The following is a 25882-nucleotide window of genomic DNA, read 5'->3' on the forward strand; positions in this document are numbered from 1 at the left end:
GAATCAGACTGTAGTTCATTTGTGATATGTACAACATATTTAGAAATGCTGGCTATTGTCTGAATACAATGTGGCCCCTCTTCAATGTGACTTTTTTCAAGTGCCCTATTCACCGGCAGACAATACGGCCACGGAAGGTACATTATTACGAGGCAATGTGCGAAATGATACACTCGTCTCGCCCGAAGCCTGGGCCTGCCTTTTATATGGTCACAATGGCCAAAAGGACCCTGGTTGGGGCATTGTTAGCATTTGAAAAGCAGGAGACCGAGCGAGGATAGCCTGACGTGCACCCACACCACAAGCCTAGATACTTCTCTGTTGGGAGGAGGTAGAATACACCACTCGGCTATTACAAATCCAATTCGATTTTCTCCTGGCGATTGCGCTCCGAGTCAGGTAGGACAAGTGAGCCGACCAGAGAGGGTGTGTTGGACTGTGCTTGGATATTTACCTGTGGGGTCCTGATCTGAGGGGGAGTTACCCTGGCCGCTGTCACATGTTCCAGGTATGTACGAAGCTTACCTTCGCCGTGTCCTGTATGTTAATACGGTGTTTGCTCTGCGACTGAATGTGCATCTGGCACTTTTCAAGCCTGACTCCTGAGGTCGAAACAGCTGTTACAGTTGACCGGTGGGGATACAGGCATGAAGGGGGAGACTCCGCTTGTGCTCCATCCCCGACCCGGAAACTGAGAAGGGCGGGAGGGGGGTACTTTGGGACCGTTATCAAATGCAATGCCTTGAGCATGTACATTACACGAACATGTGTCACACGTTCCCCCGTCCATGCTGTAATCGGCGTTATTACCTTGTGACATGGCTCGGAATTGGGATATTCCACCACAGCTGCATGTCAATTTCAAGCACACTGGAATAGCTCTCGGTTAATGTTATCAAGGCATGGTCAGTGTCCATGATGGGCAACTTAGTAGCTTACAATGTTGGATTGTGTTAGTGAAACATGTATTCAACACCGTCTAGTGAAGGGTGTGTGTCACTGGTATTTCCATTACAAATTGTGTTTCATTCAGTGAAGATGTTATCATCTTTTTTCGTTGTCTGTTTGTGTTGAGTAAACATGTAAACAAGTAAACAATCTACTGTGTGTTTATGTCACAGTATGTCACCCTGTGTCATGTCTAGAATATTGTGTTTCATTTTATTTATTTTGTATCGTTTGCGATATATGGGGATGGGTGTCTGTTTGTTTACTAGTTTACATTTTTACTTAAAACAATTACAGTATGATGTGTGTCAGGGTATGTTAGACAAATTGTGTTCGTTTGATACATATAAGGATGGATAAAGCATTTTTGTTTACTTGTTTACTCGACACAAACTGCTGCGTGGGTTGGGTCAGGGCAGTTCTGACTATGGTATTTCCAACTCAAATTGTGGTCATGTACCAGATATAAATAGCATGAGTATGGTTTGGACATCTAATGTTGGATAATTATTACCTGTCTGTTGACTTGTTAACTCGACACAACCAGCTGTACGGTATGTGTCAGGGTAGCTAGCTATGTCCTATGCTTTTTCCATACCGTACATATCAATGTCCTCTGTATCATTTGATATATCTATGGGTGGATAATGTCGGGGTTTTATTGTTTTGTATGAGATCGTTAGCAAATAACCAAGTATCCTGTTCTTTACAAACAGTATTAGCCTTTTTCTAGCATTAATACACCCTTATTGACACTGACTCAGTGAAGCAAACAAGATTTGGTTATTCCTTATGGCTTCCATAACTATCATATATTAGGATATATAGGTGGTTCAGTTTAGACTGCGGGTAGATTAATGTCAAATTGTTATTCAGAATGTAAACCTATCAAACGAAAGTCAATGGTTATATCGTGTTTACGTCCGCATAGCATTTTCTCAGTCATCGTAATAGGCACACCCAATGTGATCAATATTTCGATAAAATTTCTTAGTCTTAAATTTGTTGGTACCAAATATATGACAAGTACATAGAACAACGTTGAATCCTGTAAATATTATGGCTAACACCGAATCATTATTTTTTTATTAACGCACTTCAGTAAGATTCCTGTTGTTTGGCTAAACAATACCCATGGCAGTAGCATCACCAGTTTTCTGTGGACAGAACTTGTAAGGGATATCGATTTTATCAAGTTTCCATATCTTGAATATTTTAAATTTGAATTTATGTGATGAACACTGATAATATGTGATGAACACTGATAAATTACTAGTCTGTGTGCATTAGAGGCAATAATCAGTGGTGAAGGATTAATAAAACAAGGTGTCTTAGCAAGGAAGTTGATTGGTCTTATCAACACTAAATTCCTACCAAATAAGGAAAGATATTTTTACTTTCTGTAAGGTTTTGTCATGTGGCCGCTACAACACCACTATACCCTACATCATTTTTAATATATACTTCACCCCAGAAGACCCTGAGTTCCCTAAACAACATCACTACACCTCACAGCAGTTGAAAATATACTTCACCTAGGAAAACCCTGATTGCCCTAAACAACATCACTACACCTCACAGCAGTTGAAGATATACTTCACCCCAGAAGACCCTAAGTGCCCTAAACAACATCACTACACCTCACAGCAGTTGAAGATATACTTCACCCCAGAAGACCCTACGTTCCCTAAACAACATCACTACACCTCACAGCAGTTGAATATATACTTCACCCCAGAAGACCCTAAGTTCCCTAAACAACATCACTACACCTCACAGCAGTTGAATATATACTTCACCCCAGAAGACCATGAGTGCCCTTAACAACATCACTACACCTCACAGCAGTTGAAAATATACTTCACCTAGGAAAACCCTGATTGCCCTAAACAACATCACTACACCTCACAGCAGTTGAAAATATACTTCACCCCAGAAGACCCTAAGTTCCCTAAACAACATCACTACACCTCACAGCAGTTGAAGATATACTTCACCCCAGAATACCCTAAGTTCCCTAAACAACATCACTACACCTCACAGCAGTTGAAAATATGCTTCACCCCAGAATACCCTAAGTTCCCTAAACAACATCACTACACCTCACAGTAGTTGAAGATATAGTTTCTTGTTTGGTAGGAAATTAATGTTAATAGGAAAGTGTTAATAGTTCAAAACGCCTTATCAATATTGATATATGCAAAATATTGTGTCTTTTCCAACCCCTTAGTTCTAGAGGATCTTTCCCTTGTTCCACTCCGCATCTCAAACAGCAGAGTATCAGCCAGAAAGTGTCCTCATTTAAAGGCTATTTTAGTGTAATACAAAAGCATATAGTTAACTGAACAGGTATAGCTCGAGGCTGATCAGCTTTTTGTATATATCAGGAGAGACATTTTATAAGCTTTGGAAACTAGCCACAGTCAATGAACCCACTTCAATCCATAATCCCACTATTGTTGTCCCTTGTCGTAAGACTCGATAGTCGGGATGAAATGCATGTATTGCATGCATAGCTTATAACCATAGCTTCTATATATGCCTGCCTACTTCATGATATATTAAATGCGGTTGTCTTTGAAGAAACAATAAAGATGAAGAAGCTTGATGGATTATTCCGCCTTTTGATATAGACCATACTCGATATGTGTCGAAACCTCGGCTTTCCTAACATCGTCAGTGCTGTATAGAGGTGTTTCTAATCCACCCTACAATACACCATGGGGCTTGTCCCAAGTCTGCATAAACGGAACTATAAGGATGAAACGTGTCTATCTTGTTTATCGTTTATATTAGCATATCAGGAAATTGTCTCTTCTTTTCTTTTCACAAAGCTGTATTTTATAGCTTTGTGTGTAAATAGCAATGATAAAGGGATATTAATATCGTCATACTGTATGCAGTACGTGGTGGTGAAATGGGGTTTAACGTCTCATCCAAGTTTATTGTACTTATATAGCAACGTGCATGCACATGTGTGTGTGGCTGCTTGTACTAGTCTGGACTGATGCCTTTTTTTAGTGCTAGACCACTGAAATACCATGCCGCAGTTTAACATAAATACCCAACTCAGACACAGTGTACTGACTCCGAGCCGACCAGTCCTTGTTTTAGCCCCTTAATGCCAAGCGCCAATCAGGGTAACAACAAGTACCATCTTTTAACGTATTTTGGTATAATTGTGTCAGAATATTGGTATATTGGTATTGGTAGATCCGTGGGTCAGAGAGCTCATGTGTTCATCCCTGAGATATGTATGTAGACATGTATATTATTCAGAGACACGAGTGCATGTCATTGAGAGCAATATCTGTATATCACGATCACTGAGATATATATTGGCATGTCGCTGCGAGACATATATCAGTGTGTGTGTGTGTGTGTGTGTGTGTGTGTGTGTGTGTGTGTGTGTGTGTGTGTGTGACTGAAAGATATTTTCACTCATGTATATCAAATTGAGGAAATATCTATACCTCGCTGAGAGATATGTGGGATGCCATTCAGAGCTATATGTAAACATATATATCACTGAAAGATATCTGTGTATCTGAAATACGGATATATTTGTATATATCACAGACAAAATAAAAACATTCGTCCTAACCAGCTACCATCATTCACCAAGCATGTATAATAGACACTGCATGGATGGATGGTGAGTAGGTTAGAATAGCTAAGACACCACATTAACCTCTGTGCTATCCTTGGGCCCAGCTGTAAAAGTAGTAAAATAGTGACTTCTACTTTCTGTGAGATTATCGAAATATAAACGTTCCGAACGTGAGACCAAATAATACCAAGTGACTTTTCCATATGTGACATATGGTGTATTAAAACTAGTCGCCTATAAACGTATAACTGTACATCTGCTGATAGAACATATTGATTTTAATAGCATGTTCAGCCACATAGTAAGTGTCATTTAAATTCTTAATTACATATTTACATGTTCATTGTTGTATAGGCTTTTTTAATTCGGGATATAAATATGCAAAATGAGGTCAAAGAATATGTGTTACTTTCATCCATTGATGCAGCTTCATCTATCCATGTAACCATATCTCCAACAGTCAATTTAACTCTTTTCACAGCAATAAGCTTATGCAAGTATATAATGAAAGCATTTCCAGACACTCTAAGTACATGAATGCATTCAATGTACCGTGACAATGTATTTCCATATATGTTATTAATAATCTATCACTTTTTACGAATTATACATCTGAATGAAAGAAACATACGTCATTATGCTGTGTGTTTTTTAGTAACAGCCAATTTATTTTATGACGAGGCATATTTTCATAATTTTATGCGACATGTTTCGTACTTTACAACAGATATCCGCAGCAGGGACCGCATGCAATTATATGACCCAAGGCCATTCTTGATATTGAATAGATATTATTTGGGGAACATCAAATTAAGTATTGAAGCAATTGGCAGATTGAATGTTATTTTTCTGTACATAAAGAGTACTTCTCGGTGGCGGCGGTGTGCTTGTTTCTTTCGATGTGATAGATTTAGTTCTCCACAAGGAAATGTCCTCTTAGACACCAGTGTTATGAGAAGGGCAATCAGAGGAAGTTAGTATCAGTGCTTCATTGTTAGCATAGTGACAAGCATGTTAGTAGATGTCATTAATTCCTGTTAAACACAAAGCTTTCAGAAAATATTATTTTGCTTTCATTGTAATGGTCGAAGGTGGAATATCATCTCAATATTGTTCGTTAATTCCTAAGGTTGGTTTGACACTTCGGTTTAAATCTTGAAACGTTATGATATGTGCAAAGATGTACATGATAAATATTACTGGACTTAAACATAGTTTATTGATTAGCGCCTCTTAATTTCACTGAAGCTACAAATATATTCCGTCTGTTATAACCAGGAAATAAATAGTGTTGTCCAGAAAAAGACATGCTTCCTTGGCGATTAGGTTAACTGTCACTTCTCGTTATGTCAAATAATGATTTGGTATCTATTTTGTGAATATTCGAGGTTCACGGTGTAGTTAAATCGTGAAATGACATGAAATAAAGTGATAAATACAGCACTATGCTCTCAAAGAGGGCGTGCCATACATCATATGTTAACGCATGGTCCATATCATCTCACAGCCCATTGTACCTATTCAAATGTCGAAGAAACATCAATTTCAATATACATATCCTCTACAACCATTTGTGAAGAAATAAAATTAAGCATTCAAGTTGAAAGGTCTTACAATAACACAATATGTGCCTTTTCCAAAAGCCAGTACTGAATCTTTTGATAGAAATCGTGATGAAGTGCTTCATGTGTTTGTACCACCCGGATCTCATGCTGAGTGAATATAGATGATGCATTTCAATACCAACATTTTTATTGCAAACAATTGCCACTGACAGACTAGGTGTCCGGGTTCAGGGATGGTAAATCCGGTGTATGCCCCTGGAGAGAGAGTGAGAGTTAGATTTCTTGTTTCTTCTTTTGTCGACCTGATTATACCATTTAGATACCAACACCCTGTTATTTTCCTTCGGGTGTAATATTCACCTTTAGCTGAACTATCCCACCTAGCCTCGTAGTCTCCCAGTCTGACGGGACGCTGAAACCCAGTGCTCGCTTTTCAGCAATGAAAAGACGCCTGTCGACCTACACTTGATTGCATTCGAAAATGATTCATACTTTAAAATGAATATTGTTAAACTTGCCTGATAAATACGGAGCACTGATGTGGCCATATTGTTGGCTTATCACAACTTGGCGGTTATATTGTGAATGTGTCACGGCAAAAGACTGCAGCCCTTCGTGTTCTTTATTCACTTCAATTCGCACGTGCTGTGCCTGTATGTCGCTTTCTCATACAACAAGCTACAGTTGTTTTGGAGATTTTTCTATCAGTCTGATTGGTCGTACAATGCCGGTTCAAGTCGTTAGTGACTGCAAGTAAAGGGTTACTCCATGCAAAAGCCATAAAATGCACAAAAGAACTGCTTCCTTTGTCGTTGAGTGAATATGGCCGTTTTTAACGTGGGTCTGTATTGTGATAATGGTTGTCGAGTAGCATTATCCTCGTAAGACCCAAAGCCCATGAATACAAGGGCTTTCTGTTAGGTTCAAATACTAATGGACAAAGGCCGTATTTTCCTTCACCCTACTTTTCAAACGAGTCGGTGACAGATTACAGCCGGGACGAGTTTCCACTGGGCCGACGCTTTATGCCAGAGCTCGTCCAGGTATATCTTCTATTCAATGGACTCAAGGTCTACCAAACAAATATGCTGTCAAGAGGCAAAGCGGCGACACCCCTGAGAGCTACAGGAGTCTATTCTATACACAAGTGTCTTGTTATGTAAGGTAAACCTGGTGATTGTGGCAATATCATTGCGTAATTATATACCCGCTAGAGGTAAACAGTAGAAGTCTTATCGTTCCACTATAATTTAACAGAAAACTAGCAATTAGTAGGTGTATAAATACGACTGATGACTTAGATATTTATTTCCAGTTTATTTGAAGAATATTATTCATTTTATGATCATATATTACACTTTAATATTTTGAGTTAACATTTTAAAACTATATCTCGTCAGAAAAAACAAACAGTTAAAAGTAATATATTTACATGATCTTGTTTGAACATTAAACGACATTGCCAGAAGTAATGATAATTTCGAAAACAAAACAACAGTGGTCATCTACATTAAAAATTATTATAATATCTCTTTAAGAGGTAGATTTATCATCCTTATTGTCATCTATCAAGTGTGTATAATAAATAAGTTAGTTACTTACATACAGATGGAATATTGCTGAATGCGGCCTTAAACAAAACATGTTATCTTTTCAGAATTGCTGCATATATATATATATATATATATATATATATATATATATATATATATATATATATATATATATATAATGCAAACCCATGTACAGTTTCAGCAATTCTGAAAAGATAACATGTTTTGTTTATGGCCGAATTCAGCAATATTCCATTGACATGTAAGTAACCAACTGACTTATATGATACTTATATTTTGTCGAAAAAATGCATTTGGTTGAACATTTATCCTGGGGTTTAGGTAAATAAACCACTCTGCATCATACGAGGTTTTTATAGCAACCAACTTTACTCCCACGGAATATGTTACTTTACACATATATATTTACAGCCACTTATAAATACCAATATATTTTTCAGGTTAAAATTAAAGTGCACTTACGTTCGTATAAATGAAAATTCTAAATTAGTTTTTTTACTTTCATAAGTAGCTATTATTTTCATCACTAAAATCCTACCCAAGTAATAGAGCTTGGTCCACTCGACGTCGTCAATATTAAAACCTATAAGATAAAGTGTGAAAATATGTTTTCTTAATACTAGTATGTTCATATTAGGGTTTGTAGATACATTAGGTATTTCTCAAACAATACCATGCATTATTGTGTATGTTCTGCTAAAGTATATCAATATGCATTCTACGAAACAAACCACGTGTAGATATTGATATGATCTATGTGCATTTTAGATTAATGCGAACTTTATGTATGAGGTACTTGCAAACATATTTCTAAAAACGTAAACGACATTATTCTGTCTGAACTAACAAAGAAACTTTTTCAGCAGAGTTCAAGTAGGGATACGTACATGTATTGAAGTAGCCTCAGATGTAGGGAATACTCTCAACGGTTCTGAATATTTCAAAAAGTAAACTAGTGCTAAATGTATGGAGGTATAATATATGTCTCGCAACAAATGGTGTCTACAAAGGGAGAACAATTACCTATATACTGTCTTTGTTCTTATAAAGGTTACATTTTACGACTTTAAGTCTCAATCTTCTGAAATGATAGGTATGCATTATTCAACATGCAAGAGAGACCCCTGTTTGAAACATTCTGGAATGCTTTAGAGAATGAAAACTGTTTGGCTGTTTTTGCCAGATTAGATTACTCTACCGAGGAATATTTCAAATTAAATAATTAAAATGTAAAATTTTGGATTGTGGAATTTGAATGTGATATTTGAAATCATCTGAAATCATTCTCGTATCTTCGCTGGAACAAACAGAATTATCTTGATAACAAACTGGCCATGTTATCATACACCGCCGAGCAAACTAAAGTATACACTTCAAAATAGGATTTGATCAACAAAATACAAACGTCATCAAATCGTTGTTCGGCTGAAGACGAAAAACTGCAGACTGAAGGCCCAAAACACAACCATGATACCCGTATTAATTACATCGCCATCGAATAACCATTTTTTGCTTGTTGCATTTTTGGCCACCATCAGCCTAGGATGCATACTCTCCTGTGCCCTGCAGTTTATTTCAGCATCAAATATCAAACCTAATTGTGCCCTGTTGTCAATGTCGATCATTTACTTTTATGATAAAGTGAGGTGATTATCTAACATGAAAAAGCAACGTGAATATGTATATACCAGTGTAGATAAATACATATTTTGAGTTCACAAATCCACGTCGCATATGCAATATTTTTATCTAATGGTCACGAGTAAGACACATATTTACAAATGTTAAACAACTATTTTGAACATCATAATACGTATGTGTTAGGATATGCAAGTAAATACGTATGGGTTCGGATATGCAAGTAAATACGTATGGGTTAGGATATGCAAGTAAGTACGTATGGGTTAGGACATGCAAGTAAATACGTATGGGTTTGGACATGCAAGTAAATACGTATGAGTTAGGACATGCATGAATAACGCTTTCTGAACAATACGATCTGCACGTGCCTTGGAATAATTAGACCAATAAAACTTGTGAAGGGCAACATGACCCATATTAGAACACCTGCACGTGAAGAACATGGTACACGGGCCTTAAGGTCATTCAAATTTCCGATATACATGTTTCTTAAATTTTCTCTTATCTGCTAAAGATTATCCTATACAACATTTGTCAGTCCAGCTGACAATGTTTGTCCTGAAATATATTCAGAGCCTCCATCGAAGGCGCAAAATCTATAGTTCACAGCTGATTATTCAATATCCATTCTCTGCTTTAAGTTCGTATTTATTCTGTTAACTACGACATTTAGTCCCAACGAGACACGCGTTCCGTTCCGTGTCTATAAAGATCCCAATCTTAGCAGTTAAGTGTTAAAGACAAATAGAGTGGGCGGAGTCGAATCCCTTGTAACTTGAGAGTCGCGTGCCGAGCGTCGGTGTGGTTTAAGTATCTCAACAAGCCTCGGCTCGTGTCGTGCTCCGAGATTTGGCGAAAGTAGCCGAATGGTTGATCGGGGGAAAGCATTGACTCTGTGACAGGTCGCGAATTAGCGCCCCGTATCACCAGCTTGGGCAATGGTTAATTTTGTTATTGTTGCAGCCCATTGCAAATCGATGATGGTATTAATCGTCATCTGACATATTAAAGGGCATCGTCATCCTATGCTTCATCTGTGCGCTGTTGAGCCTGAATCATTATCTTGTTGACTGAATCTCTGGGTTTCCTTGGCGAACACGTTAAATAGTCCTTCGATCGAAATATGAAACTATTGTGTTTGAAACAAACATTATAAAGTTTACGTTTCACGTTGTATTAAGCAGCCACTTAATTGTGCGCCATGTGGCCTGTGTGGTGCTCGTGATGGGATGTACGGTTGATTTGTGAATCGTTCAGGATAATAGTGGTTACTACATGGTGTATATTCAGGTTGATATGCAGTAATACAGGACTGGGATTTCGGGTTAGCAACCTGTGTTGGTCGATAGACCCGACCCAATGGATCGGGTGGTCAGGCTCGAGGACTTGGTTGACAGCGTATCATCGTGCCCCGACGATGTGGATCGTTGTTCACAATATCTTTTGGTGGATTGTCTGGTCTAGATTCATCATCATCAATTATTGTTGTTGTTGTTATTATTTATATGTTGTCACAGCATGTGATAATATTTATATGTAAGCCAACTTTCCACACCGGCAGGTTGCTCATTCAATTATGTTTTGTTTTTTTCCACCCGCGTTTATATTGCAAACTTGATACTGAAATTCTGTCAGTTTGTTCTTGATTAATATATCATCAATATTCCAGCTAAATGGATCAGACCAACCAATTGAGTACGATGAATCAAATCACCGAGTCCAGACCACGCGGTCATTTTAGCCACAAACATAGGCTGCTTTGGACCAAACCTAACCAGGAATACCCACGGACGGCATTTAAACCAATGTAATATATAGTTTCAAGTTAGATTTATAGTTGAAAGTTGCTAGCATTTACCTAAAAATATAATGTTCATCATATATTAATGCAATGTCAACAATAAACACAATACAATAAATATATGTCTTACTTGACATGAATTTATCTTTTCATGTTACAGATGCCATAACATATAAGTCATGTCATAATTTTTCTGAAATGTTGACTTCAGATATAGCCAAAATATTTTTTTAATATAACTAATTGTAGTCATAACATAATCACAAATGATTGGTCAGATTATTCTATGTGTCTACTTAAGCCACAGTCACTTGTCTCGCTAAAATATACTTTAAGGTGTAATATAACACATTTGTAGCCATAACATAATCATAAATGATTGGTCAGATTGTTGTATGTGTCTACTTAAGCCACAGTCACTTGTCTCGCTAAAATATTCTTCAAGGTGTAATATAACACATTTGTAGCCATAACATAATCATAAATGATTGGTCAGATTGTTGTATGTGTCTACTTAAGCCACAGTCACTTGTCTCGCTAAAATATACTTCAAGGTGTAATGTAGCTCATTTGTAGCCATAACATAATCACAAATGATTGGTCAGATTGTTGTATGTGTCTACTTTAGCCATAGTTCATTCTTTCGCTAAAATATACTTCAAGGTGTAATATAACACATTTGTAGCCATAACATAATCACATATGATTGATCAGATTGTTGAATGTGTCTACTCCAGACATGGTCACTTGTCTCGCTAAAATATACATCAAGGTGTGATAGAACTCATTTGTAGCCATAACATAATCACAAATGATTGGTCAGATCGTTGTATGTGTCTTCTTTAGCCACAGTCACTTGTCTCGCTAAAATATACTTTAAGGTGTAATATAACACATTTGTAGCCATAACATAATCATAAATGATTGGTCAGATCGTTGTATGTGTCTACTTAAGCCACAGTCACTTGTCTCGCTAAAATATACTTCAAGGTGTAATGTAGCTCATTTGTAGCCATAACATAATCACAAATGATTGGTCAGATTGTTGTATGTGTCTACTTTAGCCATAGTTCATTCTTTCGCTAAAATATACTTCAAGGTGTAATATAACACATTTGTAGCCATAACATAATCACAAATGATTGGTCAGATTGTTGTATGTGTCTACTTTAGCCATAGTCCATTCTTTCGCTAAAATATACTTCAAGGTGTAATGTAGCTCATTTGTAGCCATAACATAATCACAAATGATTGGTCAGATCGTTGTATGTGTCTTCTTTAGCCACAGTCACTTGTTTCACTAAAATATACTTCAAGGTGCAATATAACCCATTTGTAGCCATAACATAATCACAAATGATTGGTCAGATTGTTGAATGTGTCTACTCTAGACATAGTCACGTATCTACCCTAAATACACATGTAATGTAACTCATTTATAGTCGTAACATCATCACAAATGATTGGTCCAATGTTTCAAAGCGTTTACTTCACCTATAGTCTCGTCTAACAAAAATATTCTTTGAATTCTACTCGCTTACACTCATAACATTCGAAAATGCCTACCCAATTGTTTTAAAATGTCTCTAGTAGACATGTTCAAATGTCTAACCAAAACACTCCTGAATTCTCCATATTTATTGTCACAATATCTTCAAAGATGTCTTGTCAAACTGGTGTGTTTAAAGTGTACGTCTATATTCCTGCACGTAGACAAATCTCCTCGTAGACAAGCCTGTATGTATGTTTTGAGTAACATATTTGTGATGAAATGGATAAAAGGTTTTTATAAGACCAGTAGCGGGGTTGAAAAGGCATTTTGAGACGGCTTATGTTAATGCCACAAGCGTCTCAAAATGCTTTTCAACTGCACTTCTGATCTGATAAAAACGATTCACCCATCCTATCACAAACATCGTTCATACGATATAAGCCATATCATACCATCCTGCCAAACATTGTCACACATGCTGTGAAAGCAATACCACATATCGAAGCACAATATTTACTGATGCACCCAGTCAAAACAGACTCTTCCCACTGCATGAAATATCCTCATGCCAAGCTAAATATTTGCTCATCCTTTGATAAGGGACAAGAATCTTTATTACAAGGTCAAGGTCGTGAGATAATGGAAAACGGCATGATTGCGCAATTCTTAATAGGTCACGGTGCACTAAATGTTAAAGGTAGAACACTGCTTACTGCCATTACAAAGTAACGATTTCCTTATAGACATTGGGGAGATCCAGGGACAAAATTGGTCCCCTTGCCCCATGCTTGTAAAAGACGACCAGTGAGGATCGGGTGGCCACAATAAGTGACCTGGATGCTTGTACGTCATTTTGCACTGTCAGTGAAAATCCTTTCTTTTTCACTCAGCTGCTGCTTTACTTGACCCTATACCCGTGAAGATCCGGGTTAGAATAGGTTTTCAGCAACCCATGCTTGCCGTAAAAGGCGACTTTGCTTGTCGTAAGAGGCGACAAACGGGATCGGGTGGTCAGACTCGCTGACTTGGTTGATGCATGTCATCGTATCCCAATTGCGTAGACCGATGCTCATGATGTCAATTTTCTGGTCAAGTCTCCATTATTTAAAGACCGCCGTCATACAGGAGGAATATTGCTAACCCGACTTAATCCAACCCAACCCAACCCGATTATTTACAAGAAACCGTAATACAGCTTGTTAGTACAACTCACCCTTACGTCTCTCTTGTGAGACATGAAATATAATTATATAGGACGATATCAATACAGTCGATTTTGACCTCAAATTACGCAGAAGATAAGTTCAATGTAGTATTCAAAATACGTGTTTGTGTTATAAATAAACACCAATATACCGCCCAACGGCTTCCTGTCGTTATGTATGTCAATTGAAAACGTTTAGGACCCTTTTCCTCCAGAGACGCCCCGTTATCTTTCAGGCTTGTTCGATAAATCCATCCCTTGATGTGAATGTAGGAACATTTTGATACGGATGATTCCATTAAATAAACTCTTCTTTAAAACGTTTTTACACTAACAATTTCACTGTATTCCAGGAATCGTCTATTTGTATAAGATTCGAACAAATATTACAAGTTTCCTCTTTGTGTGATACCCTTTTCCGTCTGCACAACAGGATGCAAACAGCATTAAATCCAGATTCAAATATCGGTATCTACGATCTCTTCGTATTCAATCCATACCATACAAAACACAGCTTTAAATGTATTATTCATTCCCGTGCCTATCACCAATGTGTTTCTCGGTCTACAAAGCTATAAACGCTTTCACAAGCTGTTCAAGATGTAGAAATAAGACAGATACTCCGTCTCCCTCCTAGTACCAGGTCTGCCCTACCACCATTGTGTACTGCTTTTTACCTGCCGGCCAAGATGCTTGTATTTGTTATAAGCCCTGTTACCACTGCAATGAAGTTCTCTCCACTGGTACCTATTGTATGGGGAACAATTACCGCTATAAGGTAAAACGGAGTCTGAATTGGCCAGCTAATTCGCCCCTCGTCACTTGGGAGTTTTTACGTTGTAGAGATTACTCATGCCTTTATTTGCAGTTACACTCCAACAGTTTGCTATAGAAATTCATCTTAATTTTATTGAGGGCTGAAATTGTATGGTCGGATGCCCAGTCATAATTCCTCCATTCTGACGTTTTAGGGAATAAATAGAATGCTTTATAACCCGCACCTGACGCGACAAAGCTTACAAAGTATGTTTGTTTGCCTGTGTTTGATTCGTTTTAAGGATGGAGAAGAAATTAGTGTCATTTTCAATGCAGGAGGAGACAGTCTTCTGCGTGGCAAGGTCGGTTGTGATAGAATGAAAGGACGATTGCAGCACTCGGATTCTGGGATTAAAGCCTCTCATTTATTTAATGCCATGAAAAGATTGGTTCTGACCGATCAAGGATATGTTCAGTTTTAAATGACGACGTGTCAGGTTTCTTTAATATGTTTACTCTGTGAAGTCGATTACTCAAAAACCGAACATGCTGGTTAAGCCAAACTGATTTTACCACGTGTGTGAAGTAAAATGTGAAAAGGTTATCTAGCCTCAAACAAATGTATCCTCGTCAAGTAGAATAATCTAGAAATAATTTAGAACGGAATAAACGATTGATGTATATTGTTTTATTAACTCTGTGTTATTACATATAATTATTGATTAGGAACATATAACCGGAATGTCTCAACTTTTCAACCATGAATTATTTATGTAACATTTCAAATTTTCAAACATTGTTTGCCTTAATGGGAACCGTTTGTTCTTCAGCACGAACAATCACGTCTTCAATATAGCATGTAACATTGTCGTCCAGTGGGGATTCTGCGGTGTAACATGTCCCAAGTACCATATTCAAATTAGGATCAGGTGATTGCAATATATAACCTGGCAACATTTCCCAGCATATTCAGTGTATATATTCAGTGTGTAACACACACTATCACACTACTGTATGTGCTGACACAGTTTACACAACTATACCACAATGACACTACTGTGCTGCCACAATATACACAACTATAACACAATCACACTACTGTATGTTCTGCCACAGTCTACACAACTATAACACAATCACACTACTGCATGTGCTGCCACAATCTACACAATTATAACACAATCACACTACTGTGCTGCCACAGTCTACACAACTATAACACAATCACACTACTGCATGTGCTGCCACAGTCTACACAACTATAACACTCACACTACTGCATGTGCTACCACAGTCTACACAATTATTACACAATGACACTACTGTGCTGCCACAGTCTACACAACTATAACACAATCACACTACTGTGCTGCCACAGTCTACACAATTATAACACAATCACACTACTGTGCCACAATATACACAACTATAACACTCACACTACTGCATGTGCTGCCACAGTCTACACAACTATAACACAATCACACTACTGTGCTGCCACAGTCTACACAACTATAACACAATCACACTACTGTGCTGCCACAATGTACACAACTATAACACAATAACACTACTGTGCTGCCACAATGTACACAACTATAACACAGTCACACTACTGTGCTGCCACAATGTACACAACCATAACACAATGACACTACTGTGCTGCCACAATGTACACAACCATAACACAATCACACTACTGTGCTGTCACAATGTACAGAACTATAACACAATCACACTGTGCTGCCACAATGTACACAACTATAACACAATCACACTACTGTGCTGCCACACTATACACAACTATAACACAATCACACTACTGTGCTGCCACAGTCTACACAATTATAACACAATCACACTACTGTGCTGCCACAATGTACACAACTATAACACAATCACACTACTGTGCTGCCACAATATACACAACTGTAACACAATCACTACAGTTCTGCCACAATGTACACAACTATAACACAATCACACTTCTGTGGTGCCACAATATACACAACCATAACACAATCACACTACTGTGCTGCCACAATGTACACAACTGTAACACAATCACACTACTGTGCTGCCACAATGTACACAACTGTAACACAATCACACTTCTGTGCTGCCACAATGTACACAACTATAACATAATCACACTTCTGTGCTGCCACAATGTACACAACTATAACACAATCACACTACAGCGCTGCCACAATGTACGCAACTATAACACAATCACACTACTGTGCTGCCACAATGTACGCAACTATAACACAATGACACTACTATATGCCCTGCCCAATCTTACACGACCCGTAACAATAAAATGAGAAAAAATGTTCCACGAAAACCAAATAACATGCAGTACCTTCGCAAACGTAATTACCAATCGATCTGTTATTATGCAAAATAAAATCATAACGTCATGCCCTAGTTATCTAATGCTAAGCAGAAAGCCTATCATTTTCCAAAACGTAACACCTGATTAACTGAGTGGCAGCAATAAAGAGAGTGCTGTGTGTACCTTTCAAGCAGCTTGTGTTGGCCAATTACTAACAGGCCTTCGTTACCCAACCTATTTCTCTCCCATTTCAGCATCCAAATGCACCAGTTAGTATCAAATGACATCAATGTGTATATCAAGTTGCACGTGCATAACGCATTCTCTATTGTGACGTCATCTATGAATATACACGATGTATACGTAGCACCATTACAAACAATGAAGCTGGGACCAATATAAATTATACTATAATGGATCAACACGAATCAGCATTATATGATTCGATAAAACACTGAGCGCTAGTTGCCCATTAGGCTAAAGTTTCGCCTTTTCATACGGCGCTGAATCTAAATATTACCGTTGTATCATATTTCACACGTATCACAATGGTTGTAACAGGCCCCTAATGGTCTGCGCATGTCCTCGCCGTTTACTATCTTTGTTTAATTGGGGCTGGACTTCAAACGGCTTCACGAAGGCTCGGTACTTACCGGCTTTCTATAGTAAATGGTGTTGGAAGACACAATATATAGGAAACGTTACCAAAACACTTCTTGACAAGCAGTTGACATCACTGGCGCCATGGTGCTTGGTATCCGTCAGGGTTAATTGTCTAATATCAGGTTTAGATATGTCTGTGAATAGCATGAATTTGTGGATACAGGGGAAGTAATACACACCTTCAAAGTGTCATTCTTACTGATGGAGAGATGTTATCAATCTCTGATTCGTTTTACAAACTGAGGGTGTGTGTTAGTCCTTCAATAATAATCTGACTTTTCTATAAGGTTTATCCTCTTATCTTTATCGTAGGGGCGGTCGGGTAGCCTGGTGATCAAAGCGTTCGCTTGTCACGCCGAAGACCCGGGTTCGATTCCCGACATAGGTACAATGTGTGAAGCCCATTTCTGGTGCCCCCCTGCCGTGATATTGCTGGAATATTGCTAAACTCACTCACTATCTTTGTTGTAAACCTCGCTGACTTGGCTGACGCATGTCATCGTATCCAAATTGTGCAGATAGATGTTCATAATGTCAAGCACTGGATTGTCTGGTCCAGGCTTGGTTATTTAGAGACCGCTGTCATGTAGCTGGCTATTTATTGTTGAGTGCGGCGTAAAACAACAAACAAACAATACAAAACAAATGAACACACAATGCCATTTAGAAAGTACTTTTTGTGGTTTTTGTACTTAAAGTGTTACACCAAATATAACATTTGTTAAAAACAAAACAAAGTTTATTAGTGAATTGGGTTTAACACCACTTTTAACAGTATTCCAGTCATATCACGGCGTGTCAGCTTAATGTGGGAGGAAAGCCCGAAGTGATGCTGGTCTCAGACGTTTACCACTTCGGTGAAACTCAAGAGCACGGGTATAGTGCTGACAAACCTAGAAACATAATCGGGGCGAACCGGGATTCGAACCCACAATCATAGGTTTCTGGTGTGCCAAAGGGACGCAACTCTGCACAGCGAATCGCGGCGCCTTGGACGACTGGGCCACCCGGGCCACCATATATAAAGATTTCATAATGACATAATACGTACAAAAGGTTTCGGGCCAATTGGCAACCCGAGAAGAAATTTCAAACCATTCAAATCCCATTTCGTTTGTCATATTTGATATTTCATATCAATCCAGGTACTTAGTGAATGTCGTTCTAAACACACAGACAACACAACACAGATATTTTTACTCTGGCATTTGCGTACACAAATCAAAGCAGTCTTCCCGTCACGATAATGTATAAAGTACAAATCTAGTATTAATGTTGTATATGACGCGTATTCTATAACTAGGAATGAACATTACATTATATTTTAATTTTATCTTTATTTTCTTCATGCATGTTACCAAGACTTAGCAATGACCCCATGACAATAATGTAGACTGTGTTAAGTCATTTACTCTGAAGTTATACTTCAGGCGCGTGGACAAGACAGGCAATGATATGATTGCGATAACGTACAGTAATAGTAACCCTGTACTCGGTGTAAGCGTGTGGACAAGACACGACCCATTGTGATAGTGCTCACTGTAGTATCCCTTCGTTATTTTTTCAGGCGTGCGGACGAAACATAGCAATGAAGACTTCAACGAACTATATGTCGTCTACGTCGTTATCGGCGACGTTGCCACAAACGTCTTCCACATCATCTGGAAGGCCACAAGTCATCAACAATCACCATCACAACAATGCAACCATATGCAATGCAACAATGGTGAAACAACATCAAAGAAGACGCAAATTTTCACATCATCTGACCACCAACCGTAATGGCAGCCCTCTGGTCATTTGCACTAATGATGCAAACATCAAACGCCCACGTGACCACACCCGGAAGTGGCTACTAAAATTTGACCAGAAACTTAAAGGCGGACAAGTCGCAAGAAGGCGTAATACCTCTGTTCACTGGGATTGATCGCCATCAGGCTATGTATTTCCCGAGGACGTGCATGATAATTGGTGCAGGTCTAGCGGTAATATTAGGGGTCAGCCTAAGTTACTTGAGAGGGACTGAAGCGTATGGTATTACTGGAATACTTGCACGGGAGACGTGGTCTCAGATACAGCACAGATACGGATACAGCAACAGCGAAACTGGATAATTCACGTACAGGTAGGTCTATTCGCTTCAGTGAATGACGTGTACCTGGCACTAGCTTTATGAAGTGAAGTCTGAAAGCATGACGTCTCGGTTCAGTCACCTATCTTCTTGTGGCTCGACCAGGTGTCTGTGCAAACAACATCTCTTACAACAAATGGGTTTTTTCTAGTTGGTTTTAAACAGTTATATCGTAATTAACCAATACTTTTGTGAATATTTAACATTTGATCATACGTTTTATTAATGCTATTACATGAGGATTGGTTTCCCGACGAAATGGTTTTATTTCTGAAGCCCAAGCTCCTAAGCACACAGAGACATCCTTAAATTGAATGACCTTATTATCGAGTCAACTGATCAGTGTGTATTAAAGTCGCATTCTTATCTCCCTGGAGAGTATGTAACCCCCATGCAACAAATAACATGAAGTAAATATGTTCATGGACGGGTCTACATTCATAGCTATGATATTACCAAAATACGGTTCAAAGCGGGGTTAAATTCAACTCACTCACGATACTGCTTATATACGACCGTTATACTAATTCCATTAAATTCCCCTCTTTCGGCAATAATATTTCATATAAGTAGCACAAATAATTTGAAGCTTTGATCCACTTTTATGTTCAATATGCGTAACATATAAATTTGAATGCGCCGAAGACGCTGTCAGCCCTTCTTCTTAAACAGTGTATAGACAGCGAATATAAAATCGTTCACGAGTCCCATATAGTTTTGACCATTGTGAGAGTTCTTTTAAGTGAAAGCTATAGATCATTATCGAAGTCGGGATCGCATGATGTATTGTGCCCTTACAATCGTTCAGTAGATAGGTAGAGAATCCGATAGTCCATGGGAAAATTTGATTAAGTGAGTTTATTGTTAGTCAACTTTATCATGGGACAATCAAGGACTGGGGTGTATTCACATAACCGACAAACGGATTTGCAAAACCCAAATCCGATCTGAATAGCTATATTATCTCGTAGGTCTTTCACTACAAGTTGTGTGCGAAAGCTCCGACGAACAATGTGTTAACCGAAGGAGTAATGCTTAGCAAGCAGACTGTACTACAATTACACCACGAAAATAACAAAGTTAAATTCGAACAATACGAAAAAGCTTTTGCTATTCTCTACCCAAAGCCTATAGTCTTGGCTATTGTCACTGGAGGTCTTTGGGGAAGAATGGCTGGAGACTCAAGCCGGGTATTACGTATCGCATTTCGCGCTTGGAGAAAAACTCTTTTATGTCCTATTCAGCTTTGCAACATTCCAGCGTATTGGGAAAGAGAAAGAACACTACCTGGCTACTGAGAAACGCACATGTAAAAAGAGCTAGTCTATCTGTCAAGAGCCCGATCGCCATTCAATTTGGACAAACGATACGTGAAATGGCTGCCTCGAATCACAATATATTCCGTAAAGGTATATTCACGCTTTTCAAATGACGTTGTCCAGGCTTTGCCGAAGTCGTTGTTCTGTCTACAATAGTATCTTGATGGTGTATGGGCTCTTTCAGTGTTTCGGGATAAGGGACCTGACCCCGTTTCCAAATGTGGGCTCCAGTCAATAACTCAAAGCCTTTTGTTTCCTACAGACCGTAATGCACAAAACACTAACATGGGTCTTTTGTGGCTGTATTTTCGAGCTTCTTAGTCAGGATCATTTTTTCTCGGTGTGGTAGTTGATGTGGAGGGATTGCTTGAGTTGCGCTGCTTTTGGTAACCTGCCGAGACTGCGTTCGGTGCGTACACCTACAACTGCAGCTGGTGTCTCAGCTGTAAGACGTGTGGCTCGTGTTTTAAGACACGGCAGTGGTGGAAGGAGTTCCCGGCAACGGAAATGGGATGTTTTTATGGCGACAAACATACGTGGGTGTCACAGGTTTGAGTTGGAGTATTTCCTGCCATCTGACCAGGTTTGTATATGCTTTTTCGGATCATATCATTCTTCTTATCGTGTGACGCTCATTTTATATATTAAGCAGTCTCCGTGTCCTTATTCCCAGGCCATAGAGGTTAAAGCGTTCGCTCGTCACACCGAAGACCCGGTTTCGATTCCCGACATGGGTACAATGTGTGAAACCCATTTCTGGTGTCCCCCGCCGTGATTTTGATGGAATTGGCTTAAAGCGGCGTAAAACTATACTCACTCACAATGACAAGGCAAACCATTAATGTACCTTCATGATGAAGGTTGTGCTGCATATTTTTTATTTCAAAATGATAAAATAAAATTCCTGATGTTTCTATTTGGCACAATATTTGTACAGATTCATTTTGTAACGTAGGTGTGCCGACACTAGCACCGTAATTCGCTGTGCAGAGTTACGTCCCTTAGGGACGCCAGAATGCTTCGACCGTCTGTTCGAATTCCGTTCGTCCCTGTTTATGTTTCAAGGTTTGTTAGCTCCATGACCGTGCTCGTGGTAAACGTCTGAGACCTGCATCAGCTCGTGCTTTCCTCCCACATCAAACTGAGACGCCGTAATATAACGGAAACACTGTGAAAGGCGGCGTTAAACCTACACCTCACTCATTGTCAACATGTGAACGTTATCAACTTCTAGACAATTACACACCCTTACACTTAAGCCTTGGATCAGGCTTAAAAATTGAGCGTTGCCCAATTGTACCCCAACATAGCAGAACTGTTCTGAAATATTGTTGTAGGTTGCAAAGATACTTCGTCTAGGAGGTACAACAATCATTCATATTTATGACATAATCCTTCTTTCTGGATTTGGAGCGGTGGGGTAGCCTAATGGTTAAAGCGTTCGCTCGTCACGCCGAAGACCCGGGTTCAGTTCCTACGTGGGTACAATGTTGAAGCCAATTTCTTGTGTCCCCGCTGTGATATTGCTGGAATATTGCTAAAAGCGGCGTAAAGCAAATCCCACTCTTTCTGGATTTATAGTATAATGCAAGTATAACTCACTGAATTGACCAAGTGACCGTGGAGGTGGATGAGTTTTATGCACTGCGCTTATCAAACCGATTTAATATCATCTAATGTGAACCACAGGACCACATACTGACCGTCAAATATTTGTGATAAACGACGCATAAAATTCGTTTAGCGTTTCTGTGATCACGTAGTTCATCACAAATATTTTTCATGAAATATTATTTTTGAATACTCGTCACCATTTTCTTTGTGTAGCACTTTTACGGAACGCCTAAAGATAGAGAGATATATATTTATTCGAAACGTTTAACATTTGCTTTCTGGTATTGAGGTAGTAAGACGTTTATGAACGGATCTACATGGGTGGTGTCTGATGTTTGTACATTGAACAGCTGTCTTGAACAGGCCTGAAGCGTTTCAAAGCCAGTTATAATACGCACAAATATTTATTCACGTATGGAGTACTCCGGTTAAAATAGGTGTCGGTTCTGCATGTTAGTACGGAGAAATTAATATCAAGTGTGATATTATTCGCTGAAGCACTTAAGCATGAAGATGAGGATGGGGATGAATCAGAAACCTGGTAGGAGTTTAAAGGATTCTGCCGAATTCTTTCCCAAGGCTGCATGAAACTTAATTGGTTGGCTGTTTATAAAATGTGATTGGGTGGGTCAGAGAGTGGGCGGATGAGTGGATCGGTGAGCAGATGGGTGAGTGGATAAGTGACTGAGTGAGTGAGTGAGTATGGTTTTACGCCGCTTTTTAGAAATATTCCAGCAATATCGATAGAGCATCAATATGTGATATCAGCCCCCGATAGAGCATCGATATATGATATCAGCCCCCGATAAAGCATCGATATGTGATATCAGCACCCGACACAGCATCGATATGTGATATCAGCACCCGATAGAAAATAGATATGTGATATCACTACCCGATAGAACATCGATATGTGATATGAGCACCCGATAGAGCATTGATATGTGATATCACTACCCGATAGAGCATCGATATGTGATATCACTACCCGATAGAGCATCGATATGTGATATGAGCACCCGATAGAGCATCGATATGTGATATGAGCACCCGATACAGCATTGATATGTGATATCACTACCCGATACAGCATTGATATGTGATATCACTACCCGATAGAGCATCGATATGTGATATCACTACCCGATAGAGCATCGACATGTGATATCACCACCCGATAGAGCATCGACATGTGATATGAGCACCCGATAGAGCATCGATATTGGATATCACTACCCGATAGAGCATCGACATGTGATATGAGCACCCGATAGAGCATCGATATGTGATATCACTACCCGATAGAGCATTGACATGTGATATCACTACCCGATAGAGCATTGACATGTGATACGAGCACCCGATAGAGCATTGATAAGGGATATCACTACTCGATTGAGCATCGATATATGATATCACTACCCGCCAAGCATTGATATGTGAGATAGGTCCACCCTGTGGAGCGTCAGTGTGTGTTATCATCAACCAGTAGAGCGTCGATATGTGATATCCCTGTCCTATAGACTGTGAAAATGTTATATCACCTGTAGTATGTGGTATTATGATCTCATCCCTAGAGCGTCGATATATGATATCCCTATCTTATAGACTGAAAACGTAAGATAGATATCACCTGTAGACTGTCGACATTTGATATCACCACTTTTTAGAGACGCGATATGATTTGATCGACTTTTTCGATAATGTCCATGAAGTCGATTTAACGTCATCATGTCAATGATATGTCGAAGTCGACATATCAGCTTGTCTCGAAGTGCGGAAAACTCGACATACGTTGTATGGCCATGGGGTTTCCAGTTAACACAGTGTCAGAATACTGTCGAAGTACTTATTAAAATCAGAAAAGACAGATCTTTGTCCCGCTGGTATTATATCGTGTATCTCGATCAGTTATATTAATATGTATGTTTGTTATCACGTACAAATAGTTTACTCGTAATGCTATTGTCGTCCATCCAACCAACACCTGTCTAACAGAAGCACCGACAGTTACCAAGCGCATTCAATCAGCACACCTTTATATCAAATGTACACAAAATGTAAATATTCATCTGTGTATAGAAATACATTCAATAGTCTATGTTATTCACAATAAAAAATGCCAGTAAATATTGATAGGTACAAACCATTATGACAATAACTACACCCTCATGAATCCGGTGTGATTGTAAAACAACAATGTGTTACTACGAGAGAAAAGACACACCGTTTCACCATCCTCCATATGGTGTCGAGCATCTGAACTTGTGAATAGCGCGACAACAATACTTAGAATATTTAACAACACAACTACTGTTCGCTTTGTTGGCTGGGATCGAAATGAATGTTTGTAAACTGGCTGAATATGCCGGTCTGTCATTATCATGTATATTTCAGTAAGTGTCACATTATGCGCTGCTCTGTGGTGATAGATCTGAAGGGCTGAAATAGGCACCGGTTGTTGATAGCTTGTCTGTTTCACCTCTAATGAAATAGCTATCACTTGAGGGTCAATTAGTACGCTGAGTTCTACGTGAGAACGTAGGATCAACGAAAGAATGGGTAAGATAAGTGTATTTTTTTATGTAATTGATCTCAGCATCAGCTGATGACAGCTTGTTTGTTTCATATGAGACTGTTTAGTGAAATAGGTGTCGCATGAAGGTCAGTGAGTGCGCTCTAGTTCCACCCGAGAACATACTAACAACGACGTCATTTACTTCAAATGAATGGTGTGTTTTTAAGTTAATTGTATATTGAATCGATTTTTGAAAATGTGAAATCCGAACCTTTGGCCTTAATGGTGAAGATTTTATTTTTAATTGTAGTGACTTGAGCGTCAGTGAACTCTGTTAATCTGGATTGACAGAGACAAAAAATTGTCCTATTATGTCCTATACTGTATGTGTACAGGTGCAGGTTTTCGTAGTCCAAAGTCCATACATAGTCCATAGGTGTTTCATATCTAGGTGAGATGCAATGGGGTTTAACATTACATTCTGGATTATAGCACTTATATGGCGCATGCAGTGTGTGCGTGTGTGCTTGCGTGCGTGTGGCTGCTTGTACTAGTACGAACTAATACCTGTTTCATAGTGCTAGCCCATTGAGATATCATGCCGCAGCTTAACATGGATACCCCACTCAGACACAGCATGCTGACTCCGAGCCGACCAATTATCTCCCTTAATACGCCAGGCATGGTAACAACAAGTACCATCTATAA

At 38.9% G+C, this 25882-nt stretch overlaps 1 long non-coding RNA gene across 1 annotated transcript in view; it reads left to right on the plus strand.

The window, feature by feature from the left end:
• Nucleotides 1–319: 319 nt before the first annotated feature.
• LOC139447741 (uncharacterized) overlaps nt 320–25882 on the plus strand; it is a 29651-nt gene continuing 4088 nt past the window's right edge. The window contains exons 1-2 of the long non-coding RNA XR_011652043.1: nt 320–508; nt 19160–19717. This is a non-coding gene — a long non-coding RNA (uncharacterized lncRNA). The remainder of the gene's footprint in view (nt 509–19159; nt 19718–25882) is intronic.

The sequence above is a fragment of the Haliotis cracherodii genome, unplaced genomic scaffold, assembly GCF_022045235.1.
Source record: "Haliotis cracherodii isolate W230 unplaced genomic scaffold, xgHalCrac1.p SCAF_7, whole genome shotgun sequence".
Taxonomy (NCBI): domain Eukaryota; kingdom Metazoa; phylum Mollusca; class Gastropoda; order Lepetellida; family Haliotidae; genus Haliotis; species Haliotis cracherodii.